We start from the raw sequence: 14,223 nt of genomic DNA, 5'->3' as shown, positions 1-14,223 counted from the left end.
GCGGGGCGGGGCTGCCTCGCCGGGACTGCGCGGACTGGGCTGGAACTCGGCGGCTCTGAGTCGCCTCCTCGCTGGTTGCTCGCCGAGCTCTCTCCCGCTGGTCCGTTTTCCATCCTGGCCTCCGAGCCACCCACGGAGACTCCGCAGTCGCTTCATTAATTTTCTCGAATTTAATAACAGCGCGTTGGAGACCGGATCAAGGCTGCGAGTGCGATTTTTCAACACAAGCCTGAAATTCCGCAAGGAGCTGACCTTTTAGGTTTCAAAGTCGACAGGATAAAGGGCCAGAGAGAGCGTTGAGGAGGAGTCCTTACTTATTCTTACTGGGGTTCCTGCGTTCAATTGACTTCTCCAACATGGTGCAGTATGAACTAGGCCTGCGGCTGCGTTGCCCACCGGTCATGCCGGGCATCTGAGCTATTGAAATGGGGCTGGTATGACTATAGACATGTGTTGTAAGTGCGCATGTTAGGTTTAGAAGACTTGAGATTTAAAAAAAATGTGAGAGAGCTCATATCTGAGATGCATTGGGTTAAATATATTATTGAAATTAATTTCACCCATTTTTAGCTTTGTTAATTGTGTCTACTGTAAATTTCTAAATTACAAATGCGGCTTGCCCTAAATTGCTACTGCACAGTTCTTCCTTGAAGCATTAGGACAGATTTGACTGGAAAAGATGAGAAGGAAATAGAAAAAACACATCACTGTTAGAATCTGTAACTGATATATCACATTCATTATTTCATCCTCCCCAAAATTGTGTAAAATATTATATTGTAGTTTTAAACATGACTCACAAGGTTTTATGTGGCAATCATTAATATGTAGTTATCGCCTGCAGTGTGGCATACATTGTAAGTAATCAAAGAAAACTCTGGAAGCACAGGTCAACAAATGCTTGCAATAAAATGTAGATGTTGAAACAGGAATATTCTCTACGCTGGAGCAGAGAAGTGCCCGTGTGTATGAGGGACGTCAGAAAGTGTCACAGAAACTGAGGTAGAAGAGTGGGCTCCATAATGAGGAGGAGGAGAGTGAGCTGTGCGAACAGTTGGAAAGACTCACAGAGCATATTCTAGTAGCAGATCATGGGATGTGTGGGGAGGAATGGTAGAGCTGGGATTCATATCCCAGCTTTTGGAACTAAATGTAAGGTTTTTTGCAATTATGCTATTAACTGGTCATAAATATGGTGTGTTAACTAGAACTGGGTAACAACATCAGTATTCCAGTAGTTAACTCCATTAAGGTTTATGTCATACAAGTCACAGTGTGTTTTGGATTGACTGGGCATGGGTGGAGATGTCTGTTCCTTGCACTCATGGAAGAACTAGGCTCCTTCCATCTAGAGGATCCCATGGTCTTAGACTCTTGAGTTTTAGTTCTATCTATAGGCCATCAATAGATGAGGGAAGAGATCTGTGGCTACATTGTCCACAATGTTAGGAGCCAGTCCTGGAAGTGATTTTTATCATATTCTGTTAGCCAGAATTCATGTGTGCAGTCACATGGCACCACCTAAACTGTAGAGTGGCTGGAAAATAAATTGTGCTTAGTAGATAAGGAAACAGATTCATAAATACTCATAACTATGTAAATCTGGTATTACTAAATATTATACACAACCTAGTCTTTCTTATTCAGGAAATAAACCAGTATGAGAGAATATCTTAAAATAGAAGAAAAAAGGCAAAGTAGACTTTGACTCAATGACAAAATAGTGGGTCATAGCTAGTTAAGCATCTAATTTATGCTGGAATATTGTCTTAAATATCCCAGAGAGTAAATTAAAATACCACTATATTATGCTTTGATGTACCATCTCTTTAGATCAACAAACTGAAGTATAGATGTTATTTCTGCATGAGTTCAGAGGCATTTAGTGAGCAAAGAGGCAGAATAGAAAATTGAGCCTTACTTTGATTTCTAATCTGCTGTCCATTGTCTCCAGATTGGTACTTGTCTTTCTTGGAAGTCCAAACTCCTGTGCAATACTACAAAGTTATATAAGAGAATAGCAGGCATATTTTTCCTTTAAGAATTTCTAGTCAAAAAGTTTCAGGATCAACTTTGGAGGTAAAATTTAAGGACAACCCAGGTAGCATTGGAAGGCTATGGAATGAAAAGCTCACAGATGAAAATATATCAGTCTAGAGTAGAAAAGAAGTGAAGTGGGGGAAATGATAGAAAAAATAGGTCAAGGATTTTTTTACTTGCTGTGCAAGGATATAATGTTTACAAGGAAGTGATATACCTAGTAATTTTTGTTTGTTTTGGTTTGGCTTTTTTTGAGACAGGGTCTTGCCTATAGCGCAGGCTAGCCTCAAACTCATGGTGATCCCCTTGTCTCAGCTACCTAGTATTTTTAATTACATACTTAAAACTTTTTGATTCTGGGCTATCTTGTTGATGAAGCTCTGATAAGTACAGAATGGAATGAGTTGGGCCCATAGCTGGATTCTAATTTGTGAAATACAGACTTCTTTTAGACACATGAGTGTTCTTCATGGGCATGAAAGATCTCAGACATTCAGGGTTCCAAGTTCCATATAAAACATGAAAATATCTTAAGAGATATTCTCCCCCCCACTTTTATACCAGATCTTGCTATGTAGTTCAGGCTGGCCTTGAACTCACTATGTAGCGCTGGCTGGCCTCAAACACATGGTGATCCTCCTGTCTCTGCCTCCTGAGTGCTGCAGTTAACAGGCATATACTACCATGCAGAGGAAGATACTGTCTTTTGTATTTCAGTTTGTCTGCTTCATATCCGAATTCTTGTTCAACTTACATAAGAGCATAAGTCAGATGTTCACTAATTTAGGAAAGTATTATGCAAGTTCTTTTATTAGTTGATTACAATAAATTACAGTCTAGCTTATAAATGTCTGTTCAGCCATAATGAAATCATGCATTCAGTGGGAAATTAGAATGTAACCACAATTTATGATATTGCTTTTTTTGCATACAGCATTTTGAAACGTGTCAGACATGAATTTTCTTCCAAAGGGCAGTTAAAACAATTGTTTCCTGTGTGTCTACAGCTATAAAGGAAAGAACAGAGCTGAAGGAAATCTTGGATTAAGACTCCTCTAAAAGGGAAGAGGAAAGACTCTGTAGTCATTGATAACTAAATATAGCTGACATTTGTAAGGCACTTTACAGTTTATAGACTAAACTGGGTATGTGATCTTCATACCTCATGAAAGTGAATTATTTTTGTGTCCACTTTACCATCAAGAAAAGAATGGCTGAAATATATAAAATTATAGGCCTGCCACTATTTACTTATTTATTTAATATTGGGAAGATTCACATATATTACCCTCAGTTTTCTAAATAGTACAATGAGTGAAATTTCTTTATTGGGTAGAAGCGAGGGATAAGAGATATGTTGAAGGTAGCCCCACCCTTCCTGGCTGGCAGCCGCCATCCTTCCAGCACCAGAAGGGCCTGCTTGGGCCCAGACCTAGGGCCGGGTAGCCACGCCTTCCCCTGCCAGGCCGCCACCATCACTCCAGCGCCAGGAAGGGGTGCCCTTGAACCCCTTCCCCCAGACCTTCTGATTGTGCCAGTCTTTGGACCCACTCTGCAGAGGCACAGGTGGTCATAAAGGGTATTTTTCTGAGTTCCCAACTTTGAACATCTTTAAAGAAAGGGTGTGGGAAACCTGTAGTAGAATTGTGTGGAGTTCAACCATTCAGGAGGTTGGGGCACTCAATCTGGGCCTTGCAGCCCAAGGTCAATCTGCATCGTGGGGTTCTGCCATCAGCTAGCTGAGATCAGGGGTCTTGATTGTGCACATGGCTGCACATGTATATTATGACAGCAGAGATATAGTCTGAAATAGGCCCTTAAAATCCATTTTTTCTTTCTTTTCCTCATTCCATTCTGCAAATTATTTCTTTTTTCTATCCTCTTTCTCCAACTGAGTCTCTTGCTCCACCATATTATCCCTCATCCCCTTTTCTGTTTCTGCAATATAAAAAAATAAATGAATCAAAGAGTTGGTTTTTTGAAAGAATAAATAAAATGGATAAACCCTTAGCTAACCTTATCAAGAAAAGGAAAGAAAAGAGTCAGATCCATCCAATTTGGAATGGAAAAGGTGAAGTCACAACAGATCCAACAGAAATCCAGAGGATAATACCTACTTTGAGAACCTGTACTCTAACAAAATGGAAAACACAGAAGAAATCGACAGATTTCTAGATACTTATGAATTACTGAAGTTGAACAAGGAAGATAAAAACATTTTAAACACCCCAATTGCAATCAATGAAATTGAAAATGTAGTTAAAAATTTACCAACAAAGAAAAGCCCAGGTTCTGATGGATTCACAGCTGAATTTTACAAGGCATTTAGAGAACTACTGCCATTACTCTTCAAACTTTTCAGTGAAATTGAAAGGGAAGCAATACTTCCAAACTCATCCTGGAAGGAAATATCACTTTGATTCCCAAACCAGGGAAAGATGCAACTAAAAAAAAAAAGAACTACAGGCCAATCTCCTTAATGAATATAGATGCAAAAATCCTTAATAAGATACTAGGAAACAGAATACAGAGAATCATCAAGAAAATCATACATCCTGACCAAGTCAGATTCATTCTAGGGATGCAAGGCTGGTTCAACATACTTAGGTCAATAAATGTAATACACTATATTAACAGAGTCAAGGACAAAAATCATATGATCCTCTTGATAGATGCAGAAAAAGCATTTGACAAAATTCAATACCCATTCATGATAAAAAACCCTACAAAAAATTGGAATAGATGGTCTATACCTTAACTTAATAAAGGCTATCTATGAAAAACCAACAGTCAACATCATAATAAATGGCCAAAAACTGAAAAGCTTCACATTAAAATCAGGAACAAGACAAGGATGGCCACTATCACCACTCCTCTTCGATATAGTTCTGGAAAAAGTGGCCACAGCAATTAGACAAGAGAAAGAAATTAAAGCAATAAAGATAGGAAAGGAAGAAGTTAAACTGTCATTATTTGGTGATGATATGATATTCTACATTGAAGACCCAAAAAACTCTACCAAAAGACTTCTAGACTTAATTGACACTTTTAGCAGAGTAGCTGGATACAAGGTCCACACTGCAAAATCAATAGCCTTCTTGTACACAGACAACAGACTACCTGAGAGAGAAATTAGGGAAACAATTCCTTTCACAATAGCATCCAAAAAAAATGAAGTATCTAGGAATCAATCTAACAAAAGAAGCAAAAGACCTCTACACTGAAATTATAGCACTCTGAAAAAAGAGATTGAAGAGGATATAGGAAAATGGAAAGATATCCCTTACTCTTGGGTAGGAAGAATCAACATAGTGAAAATGGCCATACTACCAAAACTGCTATACAGATTCAATGCAATGCCAATTGAAATTCCCAACACTCTATTTCACAGAACTAGAAAAAAGAATCCAAAAATTCATTTGGAACCAGAAGAGACCTAGAATAGCAAAAGCCATCCTAGGCAACAGATACATGGCAGCGGGTATAACAACTCAAAATTTGAAACTATACTGCAAAGCCACTGTGATAAAAACAATACAGTACTGCCAAAGAAACAGACCTGAGGATCAGTGAAACAGACTGGAAGACACAAAAATAATTCCAGATGTACTCAGTTACCTCATGTTTGACAAAGGAGCTGACCATCCCCACTGGAGGAAAGATAGCCTCTTTAATAAATGATGTTGGTAAAACTGGATCTCAACCTGCCAAAGATTAAAACTAGACCCTTATCTGTCACCATGCATAAAAGTGGATTAAAGATCTAACTATAAAAACAAAAACACTAAACTTGCTGGCAGATAAGTTAGGTAGAACTCTTGAAGACATTGGCATAGGAAAAGACTTTATGAACAAATCCTCAGTAGCACGGGAAGTAGCAGAAAATGAACAACTGGGATCTCATTTTATTTAAAAGCTCAGAACTAAGAGACAACCTACAATGTGGGAAAAAATCTTTACCAGCTGCTCCTCAGACAAAGGACTACTATCTAGAATGTATAAAGAACTCAAAACAATCAGCCCCTCCAAATATAAAGACCCAATTCAAAAATGGGCATCCGAAGTGAACAGACATTTCTCAGACTAAGAAGTAAAAGCAGTAAGTAAATATATGAAAAAATGTTCCACATCACTGGTCATTTGAGAGATGCAGATGAAAACAACACTGAGATTCCACCTCACCCAACAAAGAATGACTGTTATCAAGGAATCAACCAATAGCAAATGTTGGCGGGGTTGTAGGGAGAAAGGAACCCTTCTTCATTGTTGGTGGGAGTGCAGACTGGTGCAACCACTATAGGAATCAATATGGAGATACCTCAAAGAGCTGGGAGTAGAGGTTCCAATAGACCCAGACATAGCTCTGCAGGGTATCTTTCCAAAAGATTTAAAGGAATGATACCACAGTGATATATGCACACCCATATATATAGCGACACAGTTTATAATAGCTAGTTTATAATAGCTAAATCTTGGAAACTGCCCATTTGCCCATCAGTTGGAAATTGAATAAAGAAGATGTGGTTTTTTTTCTATAAAATGGAATACTACTCAGCCACAAAGAATGAGAAATTAGATTTATTCATAGAAAAATGGAAACATATTGAGGATATACTCCTAAGAGAAATAAATATGTCACACATGTGTAAATACTGAATAGTTTCTCTGATGTGAAAAAAGCTATAATAGTAAATAAGATCCTAATGAGATAATTGACCATATGAAATACGAATAAAGGGCTAAAGGTATAGGGGAATTGGGAAGGGTAGGGCAAAGGTAATAATGGAAAAGAAAAAAAATATGACAAAATGGAAATAAAGTGTTTGTAAATGGGGAGGGGAGGAGGCAGTGAAGGGAGGGCATGGACAAGGGGAAAAAAATGAGAACCAAAACCTGTCATGTAAAGGTACAAGATCCCAATATTGAATTTAATTGTTCTGTATATCTAAAATGTACCAATAAACTCAATAAAAGAAAAAAAAGATATGTTGAAAACAATACATTGGAATAATTCAACAAATGAGAAGATACACACAGATTGAAGCTGGATAATAAATGGAAAGAGTTTAGTAGTATGATGGACAATCGAAAGAATGAGAATAAATTTATTTCTAAATAAAACAAAATTTATTTGAGCTCCAAAATTGGTTGGAATGGAATAAGCTGGTTGTATAGAGGGCAAAGGGAGTGCTTGAACTGGGGGTTATGGAAGGGCTGCAGCTGTTTTTAGTAAGTAGGAACAGAGTATGATTTAGGAATGTTCATGGCTGAAGAAGTGGACATGATCATTTGGGAGAAAGACATTGGCTGAGAAGCTAAGGTATGTCAACTACGGTTTAAATGTATATCCCCAAAGTTCATGGATTGGAAACTTAATCCACACATTTGTACATTAGTGATATTTGTAGACAAGTCTTTTGGGAGGTAATTCAGATTAGATGAGACCATGAGAAGGAAACCCCCTGGTGTCATGCTCTTGGACTTTCCAGCCTCTAGGACAATGAGCCAAATAAATTTCTATTTTTCATAAATTACCCAGCTTATTAGACTAATAGCAAATGGAATAACAAAAAAGCAGCACCAAGAGTGCAGTTGCTCCTATACAAATATCTCAAAATGTGGAAGCAGCTTGGAGCTCAGTAAATTGTAGAGGCTGGTCCAGTTTAGAATTGGATGTTAGAAAAAGCCTGTATTTCTGTGAATAGAATGTTAAATGAAATTCCAGGGAAGTCTCAGAATAAAATATTAGGGAATGTATTGCTTCTCAGCAATCACCTAAGTGGTTGTAACCAGAATGTTGATACACACATGGATTTTAAAGGGCATTCTGACAGCATCTCGGAATGAAGGAGGATGGTATTGGAAACAATAAAAATCATCCTCATCAAGTTTCAAAATGAATTTGGCTGCATTGTGTTCATGCTGTTGGACTTTGTGGAACACAGAAATTAAGAGAGATGAAGTAGGATAGCCACTGCAAGAAATTTCTAAGTAGTAAAGCATTCCAGATACCACATGGTTACTTTTAAGTGACTACAGTGAAGTAAGAGAGTAAAGGGATGACTAGAAGACATAATTTATAATTAAAAGGGGATCAGAGCAGAAAACAGTGGGAAATTCTCAACCTGGCTATGTAGTAGACAATGAAAAACCATATTCAGGGCAGTAAACCAACAGTGTAGCCTAGTGATCAACTGCTAAAGGAGATTAATATAGATACAAGAAATCACTAAGAGAATAGGACAAAGAAATGGAAGGCGTTTCAGAGACTGTGATGGTTATACCTTCCATCCTAGGCCCTGTGCTCTAGGAAGGAAAAGTAGTTTTGGGTGATGGGCCTGAGGTACTTTCCATGAGCTTGCTACCCAGGACTACCTCAAATTTTTGCTGCTTGTAAGACATGGGGCTATTATTTAAAATACTTAACAACCACTACTAACAGGTATAGATATAGACTATAGCACTGGTGCATGGGTCAAAGAGGCACCATGTTGTGTCAGGTAGGTTTCTGACTTGTGGAGAGCTCTGGTAAATCCTAGTGGAGAGACTAGAGCAATGGAGGATGATATTCAAGGGGACTGGCAGCAGTTATAAAAATAGCTCTGTATTTTATCAAACAGTTCAGTCATATTTGTGTATTCTAGTGAGCTTGAGATGTCTTAGACACTTACTTTATTGTCACTGAGATATAATACTTGACACCCACAACTAAGGAGCAGAGGTTTATTTTGGCTAACAGTTACAGTTCATGGTAAGCTGGCTCCTGGGCAGAAACAGCATGACCCAGGGGAATGGCACAGAAAGTGCTTAAAGCATGGTGGCCAGGAAACAAAAAAAGAAGCGAGGAGCCAGGAAAGAGATAACCTTCTAGGTCATGCCCAGTTACTTTCTCCTTTTCTAAGCAGGCCCCACCTCCTAACAACACACTCAGCTATGAACTCATAATCTAGCCAACCTTTCAAAAGAACTTCATATGAGCATATGAGGCAGTTGTTGAAATGCTACACTTTTCCTAACCCTAAACCAAATCTAATGCTGATACTATGAAACCCACACTCCAATACCTAGCTACAGAAATTACAGGTTTATCACTGGCCCCAACCCTAACACTACCATGAGTCCTAACACAGTTACATTCCTGAATCATATGTAATCCTAATTCTAAAATTAACACTAACACTCACCATCAAACCCACACTACAATACACAGGTGATATAATATCAAGTCTATACCTACCCCTAAACCAAATGCTAACCCTACACTCAAGCAAAAAACTATGCTTTATATCTACAGTGCAATGCTCAGGTACTTGGAAACCCACAGTACACCTCAGCCTCATAAAAATCGTTGCCCTAACCTTCATTCTCACACGCAAATTATCAGGTACTTGATTTCCATTCATGTCTCACTCACCAATTCTAACCCTAACCCTAACTGTCAACATGATTCCCAAATTCCAATACAGCGATTATTGAAATCTTGTACTATTCCTAACCCTAAGGCCAAATCTACTGTTGATACTAACTATGAAACCCACATTCCAATACCCAGGTACAGGAAGGCCAAGGCAATCACTGACCCCAACACTAACAATAACCCTAACCCTACCACAAGCAGTAATGCAGGTACTTGCATTCTGAAATCATTCCTAACCCTAATACTAAAATGAACACTAACACTCAGCATCAAACCCTCGCTACAATACCCAGGTAGTGAAATGTTGAGTCCATACATACCCCTAAACCTAACACTAACGCTACACTCAAACCAAGCACTAACCATTATATATACACTGCAATGTTCAGGTACTTGGAAACACACAGTACACCTCAGCCTCATAAAAATCACTGCCCTTACCTTCATGTTCACATGAAAATTATCAGATATTTGAATTCCATCCATATCCTTTTCACAAATGTGAAACCTAACTGTAATCTTCAACATGATTCCCAAGTTCCAATACAGTGGTCCTTGAAAACCTACATTATTCCTAACACTAAGGCCAAATCTAGTGCTGATACTATGAAACCCACACTTCAATACCCAGGTAGTCAAATATTGAGTCTATTCCTACCGCTAAACCTAAATCTAGCCCTACACTGAAGCCAAGCACTACGCAATACATCTACACTGCAATTCTCAGGTACTTGGAAACCCACAGTACACCTAAGCCTCACAAGAATCATTGTCCTGACCTTCATTCTCACATGCAAATTATCAGGAACTTAAATTCCATCCATTTCCCTCTCACGAATCCTAACCCTAACCCTAAACGTGAACACGATTCCCAAATTCCAAATTATGCTTTTATTTCTACAGGTGACAAAAAGTTTTGGGTCCCGACTCGAAACATAAAACTAAAGAATGAGCCAGAATGAAAAGTTTGATGCTCTGGGAATCACAGAAGACATGGAATGCATGCATTCTGGCCATTCAGAGGTTCCTGTGACTCTTCTGCAAACTCCACATGCTCCATTGCCCACCTGGGGCCAAATTAAGAAGTTAACTGATGAAGGCCAACAAGTGGTTCAACAATCAGGACAACCAGTTACATCAACCACTTTGTTTTTGTCTATGATATCTTTAATTACTGCACAGGTTAGTGGAACAAATTATACTTATTGGGCTTGTATTCCAAATTCACCCTTAAATAGGATTGTTACTTGGAGGGATTATACCATCCCCATGCATGTAAATGATTCTAACTGGATGCCAGGCCCCTATGATGATCGTGGCCCTTTTAGGCCAGGGGAGGAAGGAAGGATAATTGAAAATTATACTGTTGGAATAGAAGGTTTACCTATTTGTATTGGATATAAAAAACATTGTCTTAAAATAGCCCCCAGACATGACTTTCAGTGGTTCAGAATGCCACCAAGAGTGATGCCCCTAAAAGATTGTTTCTTTTAAGTGTTGAAGGATTTAAAGAAATTAATTCAACCAAACAAACTAGTCCTCCTGATCTTCCACCTTGCCATACACCCATTGTTAATCATCTCAGTGATTGGGTCCTTTGGACTCAGTATAGAGGTGAAACTGTTTGAGCCTTACTTAATATTTCCTATGGAAGCATCATTGATTGGAGTCCTATGGGCTCTACTTGAGCAAAGGGATATGGCTCTGATCTAAGATGGCACCGAGAGAATCGAACGATCACTACTAACAGTGGAAGAAATAAGTCAGTCGTGTGGCATGGAGGTGGGTTTGCCACACTGAGCCCACATCTGCCCTTTCAACCTATGCAGTTTCATCTCTGGAAGGTGGGGGCTGCCCTTAAACCCTTAAGAACAGGGAAAGGTAGTATATGGAAAAAAATCAAACTAATAATCATACTCAACTATCTTTCACGGTAAATGAAACCAAATATATTCAGACCTCTGTTTGCCTTCCTTTTATGTTCATGAGTGGGACTGCTACCTGGAATGAAACAACAAATTCTTAAAGGACTCCTGAAAAGGTCCAAGAGGATGATCCAACTGATTATTGCAGCTGTTCTCGGACTGATAGCTATTACAGCCATGGCAGTGACTGCTGGAGTTGCTTTCCATCAAGCTACACAAACTACTGAGTTTGTCCAGGACTGGCATAAAGATCCAGAAAAATTGTGGACATCAATGCCAGATTGATAATAAACTTTCTAGCCAACTTGCTGACCTGCAACACGCTGTTGTAATGATGGGTGGTCAAATTGTTAGTTTACAGCGCCAGATTCAATTGCACTGTGATTGGAATGTATCCACCTTTTGTGTGATGCCTAACCCTTATAATGAAACTGTATTTATTTTTTTAAAAAGGTTAAAAAACATCTGCTTATATCCCATGAGATTTGGGAATTACAAAACCAAATTAGGGAAACATCAAAAACAATTGGAGGAAATTGGTGGAACTGATCTTGCACAAAGTGTAATCAATAGTATTCAGGATTTAAATTCAGGATTTAATTTGTTTCCATTTTTTCTCTCTCATTTAAAGGCTATGATAAGATCCTCTGTAGGATTGTTATTAATATCCATATGTATTTGTATTGTTTTCCATATCATCTGGGGGAGACTCCAGCATCAGCAAGGAGTGGCCTCTCGACAAGCTGCTGTATTTTCCTTGAAGCTGCACAAAATGAAGCAAAAACAAAAGGGGGAAGTGTAGAGGAGAAGATTACATTGGGACACGGACTGGAAGAACTGCAGTTGTGGTTCTTCACACAGCCACAACTCAGAAGTTCAAGGCTGCAGTCTTGAGAACCATCTGATAACATTCTGGGAACAGTCTGTCTGAGAAAGTATATGAATAACTAGAACCAGGTGTTCATAAATACATTTCTAATGCTTTGCTAGAGATAATCTGTAAGGAACTAACTGTTTATTCTCATGGAAGTATTGTGTATGTACCTAATAAAAACCGAGGTTGGTGAGGGTTGGCTGCTGCTTGCCTGTGAGAGCTTCAGCCTCTATTCCTTGGCAAAACTACATTCCTGCTGTCTGGCTGTCCTTCGTGTCCTGGAAGACAACAAGCAGGCTGACAGGAGGGGTACAGAGGGTGCACACCTGGCAACAACCCCATCCCCCTGCCCTCTCTCCACCCCTCCACCCCTCTCTATTTACAAAGACTTTGTTTCCATTTTTTCATTTTCTCATGTTAATTCTGTCCCCTTCTTTCCTCTCCCCTGCCCCTCTCACTTCCCCTTCCCCTTTGCATCTTTTCTTCCTATTTCACTTATCTATTATACATTTTGATCCTCATTTACACTTTCAGTTTCTCACACCAGAGACTCAGTATTTACACGTGTGTCCTATTTATTTCACGTAAGAGTATGACATCAAAGTGCATCCAGTTAGTTATAAATATCTATAATTTCTCTTTCTTTAGGGATGAGAAGTACTCCATTTTATAAACACGCACACACACACGCACACACACACACACACACCATATTTTCTGTATCCACTCTCCAGCTGATGGGCAACTGGACTGTTCCCAAGGTTTAGCTATTACAAACTGTGCTGGTATGAACATAGGTGAGCATATATCGCTGTGGTATGAATTTTTAAATTCTTTTGGGAAGATACCCAGTAGGGGAATAGCTCAGTCAAATGGGACCTCTAGTCTTAGTTCTTTGAGGTATCTCCATACTGATTTCCACAGTGGTGGCACCAGTCTGCACTCCCACCAACAGTGGAGAAGGGTTCACTTTTCCCCACAGCCCAACCAGCATTTTGTTTGTTTGTTTTTGGTTGAATTAATGATAGTAGCCATTCTTTCTGGGGTGAGGTGGAATCTCATTTTTTTTTTCATTTTCATCTTGCAAATGACCAGTGATGTTGAACATTTTTCATGTTTATTTGCTATTTCTACTTCTTTGAGAAATGTCTGTTCATTTCAGATGCCCATTTTGGATTGGGTCTTTAAATCTGGGAGGTCTGATTTTTTGAAATTCTTTTTAAATTCTAGATAGTAGATCTTTGTCTGAGGAACAGCTCAGAGAAAAATTTTCTCCCACATTGTGGGTTGTCTCTTCACACTGTTGGGGGTTTTTCTTACTGTGCAAAAGCTTTTAAATAAGATAATCCCATTTATTGGTTCTTTGTGCTAGTTGTTTGTGCAACAGAGGTTTCATTCATAACATCTTTTCCTATGACCAGTGTCTTCAAAAATTCTACCTAACCTATCTTCCAGCTCATTTAGTGTTTCCATTTTAACATTTAAATTTTTAATCCATTTGATTTTAGTTTAGTGTGTGGTGATAGATATAGGTCTAGTTTTAATCTTTGGCAAATTGAAATCCAATTTTTCTGGCACCATTTATTAATGAGGCTATCTTTCCTCCAGTGAAGGTGTTTGGATCCTTTGTCCAAGATGAGGTAGCTGAGTGTGTCTAGAGTTCTTTTTGCATCTTCTAATCTGTTCCAGTTGTCCTTGGGTCTTTTCCTTTGCTAGTACCATGCTGTTTTTATCACAGTAGTTTTGTAGTAGAGTTTCAAGTTGGGGATTGTGATATTCCCTACCTAGTCTTTATTGCCTAGAATTGCTTTTGCTATTCTAGGTCTCTTCTTGTTTACAAATGAATTTTTGGATTGTTTTCTCAAGGTCTGTATGCTTTTGGAATTTCAGTTGGGATAGCATTGAATATATATAAGAGTTTTGGAAATATGGCCGTTTTCACTATGATGATTCTTCCTACCCAGGAG

The sequence above is a fragment of the Fukomys damarensis genome, unplaced genomic scaffold (assembly GCF_012274545.1).
Source record: "Fukomys damarensis isolate Sample0158 unplaced genomic scaffold, DMR_v1.0_HiC HiC_scaffold_15, whole genome shotgun sequence".
Classification (NCBI taxonomy): domain Eukaryota; kingdom Metazoa; phylum Chordata; class Mammalia; order Rodentia; family Bathyergidae; genus Fukomys; species Fukomys damarensis.
This window is presented reverse-complemented; position numbering follows the sequence as displayed.